The sequence below is a fragment of the Solanum tuberosum genome, unplaced genomic scaffold (assembly GCF_000226075.1).
Source record: "Solanum tuberosum cultivar DM 1-3 516 R44 unplaced genomic scaffold, SolTub_3.0 scf00262, whole genome shotgun sequence".
NCBI classification, from domain to species: domain Eukaryota; kingdom Viridiplantae; phylum Streptophyta; class Magnoliopsida; order Solanales; family Solanaceae; genus Solanum; species Solanum tuberosum.
The window spans coordinates 338,562-360,343 of record NW_006239186.1 but is presented as its reverse complement, the minus strand read 5'-3'; positions in this window follow the sequence as shown (position 1 = coordinate 360,343).

Genomic DNA, 21,782 nt, shown 5'->3' with positions numbered 1-21,782 from the left:
TATATATATAAGGAAGGTATGCGTATGAAGGAGGTCAATGCGATTGAGTAAAACGTAAGGGGAGGTCTTTGAAATTATCTCTTATTATTAATTTTGAGTAAAAACTTGCTCTTGTTTTAATAAATGTATGTTCATTATACTATTGGCTCACAAATTACACGGGAGATGTAAGCTGCACTAGACAAGTGATGTGCGATAAGCTCATGTCTGAATAGCAAAAACGGAGGCTGAATTCGATCTCAAGTCTTCTATTATCAACAGGATACCGAACGTAACACACCCTATATATATTATTATTCTTATCAACATTAAGAAAAACGGTTGGAGACTTAAGTGAGTAGCAAAGCAAAGTTTGGAGAAAAAGATAATAATATATGAAAGACGTGAGCACAAGGGAAAGCACAGCAACGATGTGGTTCGTGTGCATGAAAGATGGGAATGTGTTGTCCATATTCTAGGTATTTCTATACAACTAATCAAACTTTTTTTTAGTTGATATAATATTTGTGACCTAAATTATTGAATGAATGACTATTTAATTAATTATTTTATTCGACTATTTGATTTCGATTCAATTTATTTCTATATATATCTGTCTCTCAGTTTGTTAAGCTATTGTTACTTTTTTTCCTTTTCGGATTCAAGTTGTGTATTTACGTGTGAAAAATTGAGAATTACATAAGGTTGCAAATAATTTTTGAAAAAGAAAACTACTTAATTCTAAGTTTTTGTTTAAATTTTTGGATAACCGTCTCATATAAGCAGTGGATTCAATGGAATAATTACATCTTCGTGATTTTATTTTAATTGTGGTTTTTCATGTTTGATATTAGTTGAGGAAATTCAATTAATTCGCATAAGAGACTCTAATGAGAAAATGTTTTTTATCAAGATTATTTTTATTCGTAAGGATTAAACTTATAATCTCATAAGTATTAAAGAAGAAAATTAGTTTTGTTTACTTTGGTTAACATATATGCACATGCTCTTTTTCTCTTTATTCAACACGGTTAAGAGTTTACAAGTTGTTACTTCTTCGATTCATTTTTACTTATTAACATTAGTTTGACTTGGCACATGTTCTAAACCAAGCTAGCTCTATAAAGGCTTATGAGTTAGAATTCACTACAAGGCAATAGTGAATTACATGGAGATTTTCCTGGGGCTTAGTATGAAAATTTGCAGGAAAATAAATTTCCTGCGGATTTTCATACTAATCCCTAAGAAAATCCTCATGTAATTCACACTTTTCATGTAGTGGAAGTGGTGAATGAGATAGGGCCACGTAAAATGTTGAAGTGTTTTATTTGAAATCCAGGCCCAATTAGCATTTGGTTAAAAGGAAGAATGAGTTTGAAAGAAGGGTTTATGCATATTGAAGAAAATGTTTGTCCTCTTCTCTTCTTCTAGAGTCTAAGTTCCTCATCTTCATTCTTATCTCTATCTTTAGTTACTTGTTAAGTTGTTATTTCAATATTTTCATTGTAATTTGATAGTTTGACTATTGCAATTAGAATCTTAAAGTTGTAATAGTGTTTCAGTGCTCTTATTAATATAGTGAGGATTTTGATTTGTTACAGCACACCCCTTAAAAAATAATAAATAATAGAGGTAATATTATTAAATTATTTTTTGACTTTATTAAATTTAATACTTTGAAAAATATAGTAGATGATAAATAGTATTTAATAGTAAGGGTAAAATAGACACAAAAGGTTATCTCTTGATTTTATAAATTGGACAAGTATTGTTCAGCAACTATTTTTAAAATAGTAGACAACTATTGTTAGACGGAGAGAATATTTATTAAAAATTATAATAAATGACAATTTAATAATGTAAGTCATTAAATATAATAAATTCAACATGGTTAATAATAAGGGTCAAATTGAGAATTAAATAATAAATTATTTCTTATTTCTTTAATCTAAATAAGAAAAAATAGATTTATTTTTAGTAATGTAATCAGTAATGGATAAGTTAAAAGTGAACGATGAGAGGACTTCACAAGTTTGAAATTGTCCTATCATTTTATTTTTCTTTATGTATCGAATTAAATCATCCTTAGATATATGTGCATTGAATTATTCTAAGATGAGTAATGTTACACATGGTGCATGGAATCTTTTTGTAGGCAAAGAGTAATTAATTGATTCAATAATTTAATTAGTTAATAATGGATGCCGTTGGAGATATCCCAATATAGTTACGCTTCCACTTCAATAGAATAAAACTTATACTCTCAGTCTTATATTAATCGATCACTTTTTATTTTATTATATTCGATAGTGAATGCTAACTAAATCGCCAATAATGGTGAGACAATATTTAATTCCATTACTTTAAAAACTCTACTATAACTCAACAGAAAATAAAGGTATACTCTAAAAAAAGGTACACCTAAAAGAAAGATCAAGTTTTGTTTTATATAGTTTTAAAGTTTTAATATAGTATTTTTCTTTTTATATATATATATAATCATTTTGTTACAATACATTATACATTTGCTTCTTTAATCAGAGTTTCAAATTATATAATTTGACGTTGCTTTTGGCCGACGTCTTTAATAAGATAATACTAACTTTGTTTTAAGAATTAATTAATGTGTCAGTGCATTTATAGTCCGTGATTGTCATAATGATTAACCTTAGCGTGCGATAAAAAAATAAATTTACACTACTAGATGAAATATTTGTTTACATAGTGGTTTCAAATTTTTTTAAAAATAATTCCATAAATTTAGTAGATCGATACCAGAGAAATTTAATAGTATTAAAGGTTATAAAGCAAACTTTACAATACGATATGATATTACTATGTCTTACCCTCTTTATTTCTTATTTAAGATTTTGACATGCCTATTTTTTTAAAATCATTTTAGAACATGAAGCGTAAGGATTATTTGGCTAAATTATTGTTATCTCCCTTTTTAAATGAATGATAATCTTAGTCAAAAGGTCCTTAATTAATGTTTTCTTAAGATAGATATTAATAAAAAAAAAATACAAAAAAAAACTTGAGATGAAATAATTATATGCTTGAGATTTCGACTAAATCAAATTTCGACCTTATGGAAATCTCAATGTAATAATCATTTAATTTTGCACACGACCACCCTTGGGATTTACTCCTACAGTTTACATTTACTTGTTATATTTGAATTTGACATACCTATTAAAAACGATAATTATTGACGTGACTATTTTATTGTACAACTCCTATTAATTGATGTTTAATATTATGTTTTGAAAATAAATAATTAATGTTAAAGAGTGAAATATAAAGATTTTTTTTTAATATATTAATGGTGAGCATCACTCTTTTCAACCTTAAAGATAAAAAAATGATAAGTAAAAATGAACAGAAAAAATAACATCGAAAAGATTAGAAGAAGACCAATTCAAGTCAACTAAAAAATAACGTATGAAATCTTGAAACATTCTTTGGTGGTAAGAAGGAAGTAGTTTCCCATAAATATAGGATGCAATATTAATCGTGTGAACAAGTAATGGGGACATGGGTAGGTACTAAATTTATTCCACTTTCAATGACTATTGAATTAATGTTACTTTGGCATAAAGTTTGATACTGGTAATTATTCCCTTTTTATGTCCATTTGACTATATGTCTACGTTTTTCAGGTTGTAGAATTAATAGTTTTATTCAGTGTTCAGTATTTGTTTTAAACTTTTATATTGAAAAGTTTCATTTAGGGGTTAAATTGTTTCCTATAAAAATGAATCTATATTCATGATTTAAATTTGATGTCAAGGATGAATGGCCATTTATCACTCACTTTACCACAACCTTTAATAGTAATAAAACAATTAATTCTTCCGATTTTCCTTTTTTGCTTTTATTGTTCTCCCAACTACCTTGCATCATGTGCCCCTCAAATTCATTTATCTTTCAGAAAGAGACTTACACATGATGTTACCATAGAACACATTTGATGGGTTCGTTGAGCTCAGTTATACTTTGAAATAGCTCGATTAAACTCAGCTAGATATTATGAAAAGTTCGATTGGATTCGGCTTGGTTGAGATCACTCAACACACAATTCTAAGTGCGAATAACTATTATTTTTCTTTGTAAAGCCTGTGATTCAAATTTTTCTTACAAGATTTTTCTTCTCCATTAGTAGAATGAGAAGAATTTACTTATAAATCAATATTGAACACGTTGACAAAATCTAGTAATACATCTATATTAAGCAAAACAAGAAATGAAAACACACACATAAAAAGTCGTATTTATTCTAAATTCACAATCTACATGAAACACTTCCTTTCAAAAATAAATATTTTATATTCAAAGTTGATACAAAATTCTTGATTATCACTCTATTACAATCGATGAACCTCCATAAAAATAATAATGAGTATTAATTAATTAAGAGTATAGGGTAGCTATAACATCAAATTTCAACTTTTATTTTGCACATGGTAACTAGTATAGTAGTGGATAATTTAGATGACAATAACAGCTTTGTAATTTTTAATTTTAAAAAATGAAAAGAGAAAAAGACAACGCATGAGAACCTAAAAAGAAACTACTACTCCTAAAAAGTGAAAAAAGCAGTGAGATTTTTAATTATCAGGAAGTGGAAATTTTGGACCCAATTATTACCAAAAAGGATATTCTTTGGATAAGTGGCGCCGTTTGTATGTTGTTTTTTTCCTATATATTTTTAATATTTACGTCAACTTCATATATAAATCATGAATATTTTTATGTACCGTCCTGATATATAATTATTAACTTGAAACATACCTAAATTTTTAAAAAACATAGATGTTAACAAAAATCAAGATGTGTCTCTTATGTACTGACAGTAGATAAAACAAATTACATCGTCAGCTCATTTTTAAAAATACTTATTTTTCTTTGGAGAATTAAGAATTTGGTAATTTATCTTTCCGTCGAATGATTTGTGATTTAATTTTAAACATTCGTCGTAAGAGAAATACATCTTCTTTTTTCTTTTTATCGTTGGGTATGAAGTCGCCTTTATTAGAGAAAATTTTATTCTTAATATGGAATTTTTCGATGTAAATTGAATTTAATCAAACTTGTATATGGATACTGAACAAGGAAAATAAAAAAAAAGGTTAAGATGTATATATAGTATTTCTCTAATTTCTTCAAGAATTTAGACTAGTCGAGTCAATTCATTTTATGATGAATATGTAATGATAAAGAGGAATATGAGATGTCACAGCAAACTCGAATAATTTTTATAGCTTAAATATCAAAACTTTCAGATGGTTAATAAGTAGGGGTGTGTATCGGTCGGTTCAGTTTGGTTTTAAGTATTATCGGTTTTTGGTTTTTAAATATGCTAAATCGATAACCAAATCAATAAGATATTTCTTATCGGTTTATCGGTTTTTGGTCTTTTAACGGTTTGGTTTTCGGTTTAACCTAAGAAAATGATTTCAAAACAAATATATGACTTGTCCAACAATTTAACGCGAAATAAAAAAAGAGAGAAATCTAATTACTCATTGAGTTCAAAAATTCTGCTCAGTATAGTAAAAGTATAGCAAATACTCATAATTCACAACCCTAGTCGTTGCCTAAAAAACTAAAGTAATACTAAAACCTAAAGGATAAATGTAGAGATCAGAGTTAATTAAGTAATGTTAATTGTGTAGGGTCCTTATAGTTAAAAGTCTAATATAAGTGATTATATTAATATTTTTTGTTTGATATTTATGTATGACTAAAAATTAAAATAGTAAATTATTATATTCTTAATGGTTATTGGTTAACCCAATATTAAAAAATCAATATCGAACCGATAACCCAATAATTTTTTTTATAAAACCATTAAATAACTGTTAACCCAATAACCCAATAACAATAAACCAATAACACTTTTTTCGGTTCGGTTTATCGATCAGTTTGGTTTTTCACACCCCTATTTTCAATTTTCAAATTGTGGTCTTCTTACAGTTATTTTATAACCAAGCGACAATAATTTATGCTCCAATACTTTTTGAATTGCATATTTTCCTGTTCCATCATAAATTATTGTGTCAGTATTACAAGATACAAAAGTACAAATAACTTTTATACATAAGTTATATCAGTATACGAATTTCATACCATTTTTATGCATACTTTTTATACCTATTTCATGCCAAAAGTAAATGGTTTGATTTTTGCACACCCCTATTAATAAGAGTTCAGTTCCTCACCTCGTAATTTCTTTCCTATTTCCCCTGCCCCTCCCTCTTCTTTAACTTTTTTTTTTTGCATGAATACATTTGATCATTTTTCATATAAATTATTTTTAGTTAAATTATAATTAAATTAGCATTTCATCTTTTATCACTCATCACGAAAAATTAATTTAATTTATTAATTTTACGTATTTTCCCTTAGAAATTGCAAATCACAACCCCAAAGTCCAAATAAAATATGATCAATCATACACTATTTTTAGCTGGTGATATTGACATTGTGAAATCTAATTCATGAGGGATAAATTGTTCGTTATTTTGAAAAACTTAAAATGCTAAAATTTATTCTGAAACGATTAACAATTTAAGAATTTTGTACTTTTTTGTTATAATAATGGAACTCCAAGTGACTATTACTGCAATTGATCCTATAATTTTGGTCCCTCAATAATTTCAGTTAAGGGACCTACTAAGTATTAATTTAAAAAAAGAAGTATTTGGACGTATCTTAATCGTTGGAATATCATGTGGGTAGGGCCCAATTTGTTAATCAAGACAAGAATAAGAGGTTAAAATATGAGGATAAGACAATTTAGAGGGTACCAAATCATTTATATCATCATCATCCCAACACTAATCAAAGTCAGATACCTCTTTATCGACGTGTTTATTTTATGTTGAGAGTATTTTCGAAATTCAAACCTCTTTGTTAATGTACTTGGTTTATGTCAAAAACATATTGCTAATGTACTTGTTGATAATTTAAACTTCCATCAATTAAAGAAAATGTCATATCAATGAGCCTTAACATGAATAAATTTGATAACAATATTGAACATTCGTCAAATAAAAAATATAATTTAAAATTAAAAAATACGCAAAATTACTTTTAATTTAATATATTGAGTCCGTGCTAATGCGGATTTGTGCATGTAGTATAGATATAGATCTGCCCAAGTTGCCGCATGTTATGGTATGGAATACGTCCGATCACTTTCTGACAGATTTGTATAACACAATAATATAGATATAATGTTTTTATTTCAAAATAAATAAATATTAGTGGGGATGTATAATGCAACTGGATTCCATGATTTGATCCATAAATTACCAACTATCCATCCTTTTTGGTTTTCATGTCGCCATATCATCTTTTTTATGTTTATTCTTTGAGAACTGATGAACAAACGTTGATTTTTAATTAAGTAATTGTTGAAACATGTATAAGTTAACCATATAAACTATGACACATCCTATAATTTTACCTAGGTCTCAATTGGAATAAACATGAAATTTTACGATTTACTGATACTGATATGTATAATTAAAAAGTATGATGTACTTTAAATAGTTATCTTGATGTTTGAGAGCATTTATAAGAAAATTTGAGTGTGATGCATATATTCTATATTCATGCGATTACATTATACACTAGTGAGACGACACGATAATTTTCTGTGAACTGTTAATTCGTATTATCCTTAAGTTCATTTTGTGCAAATAGAGCCTTTCAGTAGACTTTACTCCTTTAGTTGGTCTATTCTACATAAATTCAGATTGATCGAATTAGTAAATAAAAAAAAAGTCAGTGTCTTGTAATTAAATTTAATATAACCTTTTTGATTAGCTGCCAAATTAACTTGTTTAGTTTAGTAGAAGGCATCTATCAACTACTAATAATTATAATAAATATAAGACTTGAGTTTTTAGTCATTTTAAAATCTTACATGATTCAATGAATATCACTACGTATATCCAATTTAAACATTAGCCAGGTCAATTTTAATATGCATTGGCAAACATATTAAGTAATGCTTAAAATGGCTTATAATATGATCAAAATTTTAATAGGATAATAACTTCTGCAGATAATATGTCATTATCAGTCATAATCGAATCCTAACTGTCACCTACACCAAAAAACTTCAAGAGAGTTTGAAAACTAAAGAAGATTTTTATTTTATTTCGGAGTTGAAACTCTTGAAAACATGACGATCATAAAATTCAAGAATTTGAAATACAACAAAATGATGTTTTCACTTCTTCACTCCAGATTGTTTTTTTTTTAATAAAAAAACTCTAATTTGTATTCATGGTCAAACACCATATAATTTTCAAATTTTACTTCACTTTGAAAATGAAAATTATTTTTTTCAAATTTCACAACAATATATCATTTGTAATTTTATAAGTGGAGTCCGGAGAGGGTGGGATATAGTCAGACTTTGTTTCTATCTTTGTGGATAGAGAGATTATTTTGATAGATGCACGACTTAATACCATCATATCCAGATTCATGTATTCAATAAACTAAAGTTGTATCATGTTTTGTCTAATCAACTTACGTACCCTTATCTCTCTTAATTCATGCAACGACCAACCTTCCAAACTTCACTTACACATCCGTACATCTCTCTTTATGTGTATGAACCATTTCAATCTTATTTCTCTCATCTTAAAAGAGTTTGTGCAATACAATGACGGGAGTAGATGTTTTATTTAACTGTCCAGGATTTATTTGAAAACAATTATAGACCTAATTATTAAATGAACAATACCTTAATATCAAGCTATGGCTAAATAACACTTTCATATATACACAAATTTAAATAAATAAAATTTTAATAATATTAATGCTTTATTATAGCTCTCAAAAATACAAATTTATTCAGGCTATATGACCAAACTAATCTACTTCCAGCCCACTTAAATCCGGACTGGACTACCTCCCTTAAGCCCATATAGGCTTGGGGATGACGTGCAAGGGATAAAAGTGGATCGGCCTGCTTTATGAACCCATTACGGCCCATAAAAGCCCAGGACGAGCTCCTCAACTATATTTTTAAGAATTAAAGTAGTTAATTAAAAAACTATATTGTACTTGATATATTTATTTAGAAATTTACAAAATACCACTGTATAATAAGCTTGGAATTTTACTGAATCGTTTGAATAGCCTCTTTTTTTTTGTTAAGTAATTATTTTGTGTATTTAATTATAAAGAAATAGAATATATACAATCAAAACACAACCTAAAAAGCGGTGTTGTCCTTATCAACACAATTTCTCAGTTACTTCTATAGCTTTACTACACTTTTGTTGAGTATGCTCACATTCTGCTTATGGCAAGACTCTGGAGTGGGATGTGATGACCCGCATTGGAGTCATTATCGAAAATTACGTTTGTTTGGTGGACTTAGTTAAATTACAAACTATTGAGACATGAGTTTGTTAAATAGTTAGTTCTTGTTTAGTTAGTCAGCTCAAGTATGTCACATCAGTTAGTTAGCTAAGTCGGTTAATGAGTTAGTTAGATGAATTGTTAGCACTAACTTGTTAATTGTTGATTGGTTAGACAGATTAAATGCATTCGTATCATGTATAAATAGGACAGTCTTCATCTCAATGAATCAGTTGAATTCATTCCCAGATCAGTTTCCATTCATAAGCTTCTCTTTCTCTCTAATGGCTTCTTAGATTAGGTCACCTGCAAGTTCATCTGCAGGTGTAGTAATTTTGATATGGTATCAGAGCTCACGATCCCGATCTGAGGTAATTGTTTCTGATTCAATTCCGCATATTATTCCATATCGATTCTTTGTAATTTGACGTAAAAATGAAGGAAACCACTGAAGTACACATCGATCACAAACACCCGTTGTTTATGCAGCCATCAGATACTCCTGGTTCCATGCTTATTCCGATACAACTAACAGGCAATGAGAACTATGGCCTATGGAGCAGATTTATGAAGATTGCTCTCATTGGAAAAGGAAAACTGGGCTTTGTCAATGGGACTTGCAAGAAGGAGAAATACGAGAGAACTCTGCTTTATGTATGGGAGAAGTGTGATGCGATCGTACATTCATGGATCATGAATTCAGTTTTGAAACCATTGTTGAATGGAATAGTGTATGGATCAATTGCAACTGCCGTTTGGGAGGATCTGGAAAAGCGCTTCAACAAAATCAATCGTGTGAGAGTGTTTCAGCTGCATCGTGAAATCACAAACCACACACAAGGTACTAGCTCTGTTTCTGTCTATTACTCTAAACTCAAGGAATTATGGGATGAGTATAATACTATCATTTCAACACCTAAATGTAAATGTCCTAAGTCCAAAGAATACTCTGATCACTTGCAAGAGCAACGTCTATTTCAATTTTGAATGGTTTGAATGACTCCTATGATCAAACTAGAAGGCAAATCCTTATGAAATCAGTAGCTCCTACTGTAAGCCAGGCTTATGCTATGATATCTGAGGATGAAAGTGAAAGGAAGATTAGTTGTTCTCAGGTAGCTACAGGCTAGGATAGATTTAATGATCCTACAATTTTGCAAGCTGGTAGAGATCAAACATACAGAGGAAAAAAACATTTCATGAGGTGTGATCACTGTCATGTGAGCAGGGGCGGACCTACAGTGGTTCAAGTGGGTTCATATGAACCCACTTCGTTGAAAAATAACACGGTATATATTTAATCAGTTTTTAAAATTTTATATGTATATATTAAATTTTGAACCCACTAACACAAGTTTGAAGCTTAGCCGAGTGGTTGAGGGAGGTTCAATGTTCCCAGCCAACCCGGGATCGAATCCCCATTGCCACATTTTAGTTTTAATTCGTTTTTTTGATATATAAAACGTTCACACACAATTTTTTCCTCTATGTAGGTGTTACTTTTGTCCTTTTAGTTACTTAGAAACTATAAAAAGTAGAACAACTTTTTACTTTTTACAATTAAAAGTTCAATAGTCAACAACTTTTGTCCTTTTTGTTTTTAATTTTTTTTTTAAAAAAAACTCAACGAAAAAGGCACTAATCCCTATTATTCTCAATTCTAAAAACTCTTTTGTCTTCTTCGTTGTTGAAATCTTCTTGAACCTCTCTTACTTTCCCCCCCAAAATTTTGACCATATTTTTTTATTGAAGGAAAAAAAACTCTCCCCGTCTCTCAAATCTCGCATCAATAGTCAATATCCATCAAGTATGTTTTTCGTCTCTTGATTCTAGTCTTTATATATACATATATGATTATTGTGGTTATTTTTTATTTCTTCAACTAAAAAATCCCTTATCATTCTAAAATCAACAAAAAAATTAACAAATAATATTAGGTATATTTCTATGTATTCGATTCTGAAATTAAGGTTATAATTATTTTGTTTAATATTTTGTTTTTATTTGTTAAATGTTGAATGAAGAGAAATCATTCATAATATTCTTTTATCTTCTTAGTTTATATTGAAGCCTAGTTTTTCGTCCATCTTGTTATTTACCGTCTCATTCCTAAGTCAATGTAAAAAAATTTCAAATGTATTAACATTGTTTAGTATAGTCAGATATGTATGCTGTTAGCCTCATAAAAATTACAAATAATATTAGGTATATTTCTATGTATTCGATTATGAAATTAAGGTTATAATTATTTTGTTTAATATTTTATATTTATTTGTTAAATGTTGAATGAAGAGAAATCATTCATAATATTCTTTTATCTTCTTAGTTTATATTGAAGCCTAGTTTTTCGTCCATCTTGTTATTTACCGTCTCATTCCTAAGTCAATGTAAAAAAATTTCAAATGTATTAACATTGTTTAGTATAGTCAGATATGTATGCTGTTAGCCTATAAAAATTACAAATAATATTAGGTATATTTTTATATCTTGAACCCACTTCGTGAAAATCCTGGGTCCGCCACGGCATGTGAGAGGACACTCTAAGGAACAGTGCTGGAAACTCATAGGTTATCCTGATGACTACAAATTCAAAGGAAAACCTAGTAGTGGAAATGGTAACTACAATGGCAGGGGATACTTCAATGAATCGATTTCACCTCCTCAATTTTTTGCCAATGGAAAAAATTGTGGACAACCTTTTGCTAATGTAACAATGTGTCCGGGGTTGGCATATCTACTGGAGGAAACAATCATGATAATCACTCTACTGGAACTCAATCTCAAACAGATGGAAAGGGGCACTACTTCATTGAATCTCTGTATCAACAAATCCTCACATTGTTGAGCAATGATGCAATTGAAGGACAACAAGCTGTGAATTCATCAGGTACCATTACTTCTTTGAATTCACACATTTCACATAGTGAATGGATAATTGATTCTAGTGCAACTCATCATGTTACTGCTAGTCTGGAAAGTCTGATGAGACATGAGGAAGTGAGACAATTCAGTAATGATAAAGTGTACCTTCCAACTGGAGATAGGGCAGACATCACACACATACGAGATGCTCAAGTATTTGCAGAATCTATCATGCAAAATGTGTTATATGTGCCTGACTTTAGATTCAATCTTATGTCAGTTTCTAGGATAACCAAGGACCTCTCTTGCTGTGTATCTATCTTTCCTCACTTCTGTGTGTTTCAGGACCTCTCTAGTGGCAAGGTGAGTGGGATTAGTAAGGAACATTGTGGACTGTACATTTTCAGGTCAGGAGGAACATGCAGTCAACATAAGTCAATAAAACAGTGTCTCACAACAATGAATATCAGCAGTTGATACCATTCCGGAATTGTACAAGTGATGGCATATGAGACTTGGACATCCTTCCATGTCAGTCATGAAAGAAATAGATGTAGTTAAAGGCAAATGTAATGCTAGGTTACATGAAAATTGCTCTGTATGCCCTAAAGCTAAACAATCTAGATTGAAGTTTCCTATAAGTAATTCAAGTGTATTACAAAGGAATACTCCTTATGAGATCATGTACAAGAGAAGGAACCATATTGATCACCTACGAGTGTTTGGATGCCTGTGCTATGCTACAAATGTGGTCAAGAGTACCAAATTTGCAGAAAGAGCTAGAGAGTCGGTCCTTATGGGATATTCTGAGACACAAAAGGGATACTTACTTTTGGATCTCACCACTAACACTTTCTTTGTTAGCATGGATGTACAATTCAAAGAGCATGTCTTTCCATTTAGGAAGAAATTATCTGATACAACACTGGAGAATTCATACACACACATGGAACAAAATGTTGTGAGACTTTCTCATTTGATTGATACAGTATATGATAATGAGAGTTCCGGAGATCCCCTCAATGTCTCAGGTAGTGAAGATGTAACTGACAAATCTGGTGAAGTCCAACAAGATCTAGTAGTTGGCGAACTTGTGGCTAATGATGCCCAAAAAACTCCTCATGACCTTGTGGCTGATAATACACAAGTGGATGAACATGCAGGGTTGAATGATATGTCAAGAGACACAGTGGTACAACAAAATGAAGCATAATATATCAGGAAATCACACAGGCAAATGAAGGAACCTATATGGATGAAGGACTATGCTGTCAAGAAAAGGGACACCATTAGTTTGTATCCTATTGCCAACTATATTTCCTATAAAAAAAACATCTCCCAAGTATCAGTGCTATCTGAGCAAATTTTCACAACTAGTAGAACCTAAAAAATTCACAGAAGCTGCAAGGGACCCAAGATGGATAGATGCAATGAAACATGAAGTACATGCCCTTGAGAAAAACAAGACTTGAGAGGGGGTACCATTACCAGCAGGTAAGAACACAGTGGGATCCAAGTGGATTTATAAGACCAAATAAAAAAGCAAGTGGAGAGATTTAAAGCAAGGCTTGTGGTTAAGGGCTACAGTCAAAGGGAAGGTCTGGATTACCATGACACTTTTTCACCTGTAGTGAAAATGGTAACAATGAGATCAATCATAACATATGGGATGGAATTTATTGCAAATAGATGTGTATAATGCCTTCCTACAAGGAGACTTTGAGGAAGAGGTGTTTATGGAAATGCCAGAGGGTTTCAGAAGACAGGGGGAGACAAGAGTATGCAGACTACTGAAGTCTTTGTATGGCTTGAAACAAGCCTCAAGACAGTGGAATATCAAACTGACTGATGCCTTAGTGAATGCAGGATTCTCACAAAGTAATCATGATTACTCACTATTCACCTTGAAGGAACAAGGTGACACTGTAATTGTATTGGTGTATGATGATGACCTGTTTATTACTAGTAGTAGTACCACATTGATTGAAAGGGTCAAACATGTTCTCAATCACAAGTTCAAAATGAAAGACTTGGGGGAGCTGGAATTTTTCTTGGAATCGAGGTTTTGAGGTCTACAAAAGGTGTTTTGTTGAATCAAAGGAAGTATGTGTTGGAGCTTATCTCTGAAATGGGACTGAGTGGATCAAAACCAGCATGTTCACCTCTTGAATGCAATAGAAAACTCACCACACTGGAATATGATGAAGCTAAAAACAACACTGATGATGAACTATTGAGTGATGCTAATTCCTATCAAAAATTGATTGGGAAACTCTTGTATGTGACCATAACATGACCTGACATTAGCTATTCAGTACAGACGTTAAGCCAGTTCATGCAAAAGCCCAAGAAGTCACATTGGGAAGCTGCTTTGAGAATTGTTAGATATTTGAAGAATTCACCAGGTCAAGGCATATTACTGAAGTCTAGACACACTAAACAAATTACTTGTTGGTGTGACTCTGATTGGGCTGCTTGCCCAAATACCAGAAGATCAGTTACAGGTTTCGTAGTTAAGTTCAGGGATTCATTAATCTCTTGGAAATCGAAAAAGCAACAAACAGTGTCTCGCAGCTCAGCAGAAGCTGAGTATAGAAGTCTGGCTGCAACTGTGGCAGAATTAACTTGGTTGAGAGGATTATTTCAGGAGTTGAATGTGCATGTTAAATCACCAATCATTGTTTTCTGTGATAGTATATCTGCTATACATATTGCTGAAAATCCAATTTTTCATGAGAGGACAAAGCACATCGAAATTGACTGTCATTTCGTTCGAGACAAGATCAAGGACGGGTATGTCAACACAAAGGAGCAACAAGCTGACCTATTAACTAAGGCCCTCACTAGCATTCAACACTTTCATTTACTTGGCAAGCTTGGAGTGTTTAATATACTTGACCCTCCAGCTTGAGGAGGGGGAGTATTGAGATATGAGTTTGTTAAATAGTTAGTCAGCTCAAGTATGTCACATCAGTTAGTTAGCTAAGTCGACTAATGAGTTAGTTAGATAAATTGTTAGCACTAACTTATTAATTCAGTCAACATGTTAATTGTTGATTGGTTAGATAGATTAGATGCAATTGTATCATGTATAAATAGGACAGTCTTCATCTCAATGAATCAGTTGAATTCATTCCAAAATCAGTTTCCAATCTAAAGCTTTTCTTGCTCTCTAATGGCTTCTTAGATTTGGTCACCTGCAAGTTCAAGAGTAGTAATTTTGATAGTAACTTACTTGCTATTCATTATAACCTATGAAGGAATTTAGAATGAATATCAGACCTTTTCTATATTTGGGTTAATGCAAATCTCATGACATTAACAGTAGTTAGAATAATGAAAAAATTATTATTGGTGATACTCGAGAATTTATAAATTAAAATTATCGTTTAATTTTCGTCTACACAATACAAAATATATCACTCTTCCATATTCTATTTATTTTAATCACATTTAGATTTTAAGTTACTTTAGATCTTTTGTTAATGAAAAAATAACTAGAACTGATTTGAAATCTTATATGAGGACTAAACCCCATTAATGTTCCGTATTTTTATTACTCCTCCCTCCATTTCACAAAGAATGACCTACTTTTTTTTTTAGTCAGTTTAAAAAAGAATGACCTCTTTCTTTTTTGATAACATTTTACTTTTTGCTTTCCACGTGACATGTTTAAAACCACAAGATTAAAAGACAATTTTGTACATTTAACATAATTTTAATTTAGAACCACAAGTTTCAAAAGTCTTCTTTATTTACTTAAACTCCGTACCAAGTCAAGCCAGGTCATTCTTTGTGAAACGAAAGAAATATTTAATATACTTTGTATTCTATTAAGCGGTTGTTTTCATGATTAACAGTGGATTAAGTTAAATGATTAAAAAGAAATATTTTATTATAAAATTAATTAGCTTGATTGATTTAAATTCTAATTTATTTATTTTTAACAAAAAACAAAATAGCTTGTTAAATTTATTGATTGAATCAAAAATATAATCCCTTTCTCGAAGAATAAACCTATAACACTTTTCTTACATATTTAAGATGTAACGAGTTTATTCAATTAAGTTCTAATTTAGTAAAAAGAGGGATCCGAGCCTTAAGATTAACTATCAACAATTGTATAGACCAAGATTTTGATCACCTGCAATTTTTTTATCGAACGTCAACAAAGATGAATTTTAATATGAAGCCTCAGATATTCGATCACACATCAATAATGTTCAGACGGTAATTCCAAATATTTATATAAAAATCATCATTGGCTTAAAAAATATTTTGTTTTGTTTTCAAAAGAAACAAATCTGAAAAGGGATGTAATCGCACGAAACGGCTCCGTGAAGGAATTGAATAAATCCGTACACAGATTCCTATCAGAATGCGAAACGTTAATTAAAACTTGTTATTGGTCCAATCATAGCATCTTCGGTCATCGCATTTTGCTACCGTCGACGTGGCATCGGACCGATAAGAGTATAGTAATTTAAAAATGGATGAAACCTCAGAGACCCGTTATAAATCACACACACAACGACGGAGCAGAAGGCCACAGATCCCGACCATTGAACGGAGACTGGAAAGAATCCGATGAATGGTGGATGGGAAAGAGAGTGGAAACTGCGCCGCCGCTGCTGTTTAAAGTGTCATACGGCACTTCCTATTCCTGGGATGTCTTCCTCATAGGTGAAAAATAGCTAAAATTTCAACAAAGGAGCGAAACCTAATTAAGAAAACAAAAACCTAAAACCAAAATCAGAGAAGTATTAGAAGCAGCAGGGTGAGTGAATGGGTCTGAAGAGTAGAATAGCAGTTTAAATAGATGTGTACCTCTTGAAACCCTAATTATGAGACGCCGTTCGCGTTTGGGCTTCTTTACTAACTTTGGTTGGGTTGGACAATTTGGGCTGGCATATTATAAGGAAAATTGTATAAAATAACAAATTATTAATTCAAATTAAATGTTATAATCACAGTTTGATTTAATAGTAATTCTTAATAAACAGTTGTCATTCGCCTCTCTCCTTATATTTCTCGCTCGCCATTCTCTCCCTCGCCTCTCTCACTTTATATAAACACAAATGTATTTGTATTTGTATAAAGCAAGAGAAAACTGTATACAAATACAAATACATATATTTTCGTCATATACACTTATAATTATACAAGTACAGATCTTCCTCTGTCCAGTTCTTTTTTGCCTTTCTCTCTTTCTCACTTTATACAAACACAGATTATACAAATTACAATGTATAATTTGTGTTGTATAAAGCGCGCGAGAGAGAGATAGATTTTGATATACAAATGTTATATTTCGATTCAAGTGTATACAAATTCAAATTTTATGCAGATATACAAACACATAAAATTGAATTGAGAGGCTGTCAGCGATTTATACAAACGAGAGGCTGCCAACGATTTATGTAAATCTGATGCTCCATAGCAAACATAAAGTTTGTTATGGAGCGCAATTATACAAATTATAGCTATAGCATACAACTATGACTTTTATGTTTGCTAAATCTAAAATTTACTCCATAATATACGCTCCATTCTATTCTCAACCTAAAATTGAGTTAAAATATCTGTATTTGTATATCAAATCTCTCTCCTGCTTTATACAAACACAAATACATTGTATTTGTATAATGGGAGAAAGGTCTAAAATACCCTTATAGTATCAGAATTGGTACAAAAATACCCCTTGTTTACCTTTCGGCCACAAAATACCCTTGGGGTTAACCTTTAGGGACTTATTTTGCTCTTTTGACTAACGGACTACTTAGTAAATATATTTAATTATTTCATTTATTACGTGGCATGTTGTAATTGGTTGGAAATTTAATTAATTAAAGCCTAATTTGTTTGACCCAAACCACCCTATCCACCCGGATCCACCCCGACCCATCTTCAAAATACCCAACACATCCAATAAAACACCCATTACCCATTTCTTTAAACAAAACCCTAAACATTTCCCCCCACCTTCATCAGTTCTTGGATCTGCCGCGATGTTCAAGTAAAAAGTGAAGAAATCGATTTGCTACTCCGATAAAGTAAGAATTGAAGACTTACTCTTAATAATTTTCATAAATATTGTGTAATGATTGTTCGATTAAATGTATTTCGTAAATAGTTAGGGTTTAGTTCTATTCGATTTTTGATTGCATTTGGTCTATTGTACTATAGTGTTGTGAAGTTTGTGTAGTGTTGACATTATACATTGTTTTCTGATGTTAGGGCCTTTTATTGCTTTTACATGCTTTATAGATTGTTTTCTCGAGTTAGGTATGTGTGTGACTAGTATGTGTATGACTTTATTGTTCCCAACTTGTGCACTTTTTTGTTTGTTTTAGTGTTGTATTCTATGTGAAGTTGAAATAAATAATGTTAGTGGTCCCTATAACTTTACTACCTTTATCTTCAAATTAAATAATGTTAGTTTTCCTATAACTTGTTTTGTTTATGGCTGACAATTCCTTTTCACTATTTTTGTCTGCCATGTAAAATATTTGAAGAATGACCGAAAAAGTGGATTTAGTATTTAACTATGGGGGCAAGTGGGTCCTTTCTCCTCAAGTTGTATACATTAAAAAATTGAATGAAATCTGGCATGGTTATGATGTGGATTTGCTGTCATATATTGACATTTGCTCAGAGTTCATTGAGAAATATGGGTTTAGGGCTGTGAAACAACTGTTAGTAACAGGGCCAACTGGTAGATATTATTTGCTTGAGGATGATTCAAGCATTAGGACTCTACAATCTGCTCTGTCTAGTCAGTTTAGTGTTCTTCAATTATTTGTTGTAGATGAGGGTGAAGCTATTGTTGTTATTCCTAATATTTGTGACCTGAACAAGCCTTACCCTGCTGTGCCAGTAGAGGTAGCAACTGATTGTGAATCAAATGAGGAGGAAGAGGATCATAATGAACCTATTTCTAGTGATTACAATAGTGATGAATTGGAAGTCTTTAGAAAGGAAAAAAACAGAGAGATCAATGATAAGCTAGACAGATTCTTAGAGTTGGAAAAGGGTATGTGCTTTAAAGATCTTAAAGAAGCTAAAAGAATTGTGAGTTTTTACTCTATTGTTAGAAAGGTTGCACTTAAAAGTTGAAAAAAGTGACTCTACAAGATTGAGATACTTGTGTGATACTGGTTGTCCATTTGAGTGTTTGATATCTGAAGATAAGAAAAACCAGGGATTCAAAATTAAAACCTTGAACACCAAACACTCATGTGGTGAAAATGCTTTTAAGAATAGAAGAGCCACTCAAGAAGCTTTAGCACACTATTTCAAGAAAAAACTTCAGAATAATCCAAAGTACAGTGCAAATGATATGAGACAAGATTTGGATGATAATTTTAATTTGAACATTAGTTATTCCAAGATGAAGAGGGTTAAAAGGCTTGTGTTAGAGAAATTGGAGGGTAGCGTACATTGATTAATTCAATAAGTTGGAGGGTTATGCTCAAGAATTGAGGGACAGCAAACCTGGTACTGATGTTATCATAAATATATCTAGAGAGGCTTTGGAACAAGGAAAAAGAAGATTCTTAAGAATGTATGTGTGCATTAAAGCTTTAAAAAATGGCTGGAAATGAGGTTTGAGGCCTTTTATAGGGCTAGATGGGACTTTTTTAAAAGAAAAATACAAGGGAATCTTGTTGGTTGCAATGGGACAAGATTCAGTGAAACACTTCTATCCACTTGCTTGGGCAGTGGTGGACAGAGAGACATCTAGAACATGGAAATAGTTTATTGAGTTGCTGAGAAATTCTCTAGACCTGGCAGATGGTGAAGGAGTAACACTCATGTCTGATATGCATAAGGTAGTTGATTTTGATTTTAATAAGTTTCTGATTTTCAGTTAAATTCTTATACAAATAATACTTTAACTTGTTATGATTTTTATTGTTACAGGGGCTACTGGATGCTGTTAGTCAGGTGTTTCCTAAAGCACATCATAGATGGTGTGCAAGCCACATAGAAGCTAATTGGAGCAAGGCTTGGAAAGGTGTACAAATGAGAAAGTTACTGTGGTGGTCTGCCTGATGCACCTATGAAGAATAATTTCATGATCAATTGAAAGTCATGGGTGCTGTGTCTAAACAAGCTGCAAAGGATTTGGTATGGTACCCTGCACAAAACTGGTGCAGGGCTTATTTTGACACAGTATGCAAAAATCACTCATGTGAGAATCATTTTACCGAGTCATTCAACAAATGGATTTTAGAAGCAAGGGAAAAACCTATAATCAAGATGTTAGAAATATTAGAATCAAGGTGAGTTGTTACTTATTTATATTTATCATCTTTTTATATTACCTTAATCTAACTGTTAGGTTCTATGTAGGTTAGATTAATGTGGGATAATACTGAAAATTAGACTTTGGGTTTGTTTACAGTTTGGTGATTTTGAGTTTTCAGCTCACAAAGTTGCTAATTTTCTTTTTCTTTTCAAATTCTGCTGCTTTTTGTTGTGAACTATGGCCTTGTTTCTCTTTATTTGAATCTCTTGGGTATTTACAAAACGAATTTATTAGGAACTGAATTTTACATTTAAGATTAAGGCCTTAAAGAGCAGTGTTCAATTCTCTGTAAATTTATTTTCATTGATAGATCTAGTGTTTTAATAGAAATAGCAGAATATAGTTTGATGTGACTGTTATATTGATAGGTTATGTTGATCTTACTGTTGTATTGTTACATAGATTATGAATAGGTTGCAAAAACTTGAAGATGAGGGTAAAAATTGGAAAGGAGATTTTAGTCCATATGCCATGGAGTTGTATAATGATTTCAATATCATTGCACAATGTTGTCAAGTTCAATCTAATGGAGACCAAGGATATGAGGTAGTTGAGGGTGAATATAGGCATGTGGTGAATCTTAATAGGAAGAAGTGTACATGTAGGACATGGGACTTGATTGGTATACCATGTCCTCATGCCATTAAAACATATCTTCATGACAAACAAGAACCACTGGATCAGTTGAGTTGGTGGTATTCCAGAGAAGCTTACATGTTAGTATACATGCATAAAAATACAAACCTGTTAGAGGTGAGAAGTTCTGGAAAGTTGATTCTTCTCATGCTATGGAGCCACCAGAAATACATAAATTGGTAGGCAGGCCAAAACTTAAGAGAAAGAGAGAAAAGGATGAGGCAAGGAAAAGGGAAGGGGTGTGGTCAGCTTCAAGAAAAGGACTAAAAATGACATGTGGACATTGTAGTGCAACAGGTCACAACCAAAGAAAATGTCCTATGGTATGTAATTTTCTTTACTTGGTCAATATTTACACTAGTTAATTCAATATCTAACTAATTTTGTCATTTTTATAGCTTCAAAGATTAAAACAATCAGCCCAAGATGTGCCAGTGTCAGCACCCCAAGCCAGTCAAGAAGAATCTGGTAGTGTCTTTATGCCTACTCCTGGCTTTATTGCTTCTTCAAGTCAACAGAGTAGCCAACCTGCTAGTCCTTCAAATTCAAAGAAAATTGAAAAGAAACCTACTGGACCTTCAAAGTCAAAGAGAAAAATAGTTGT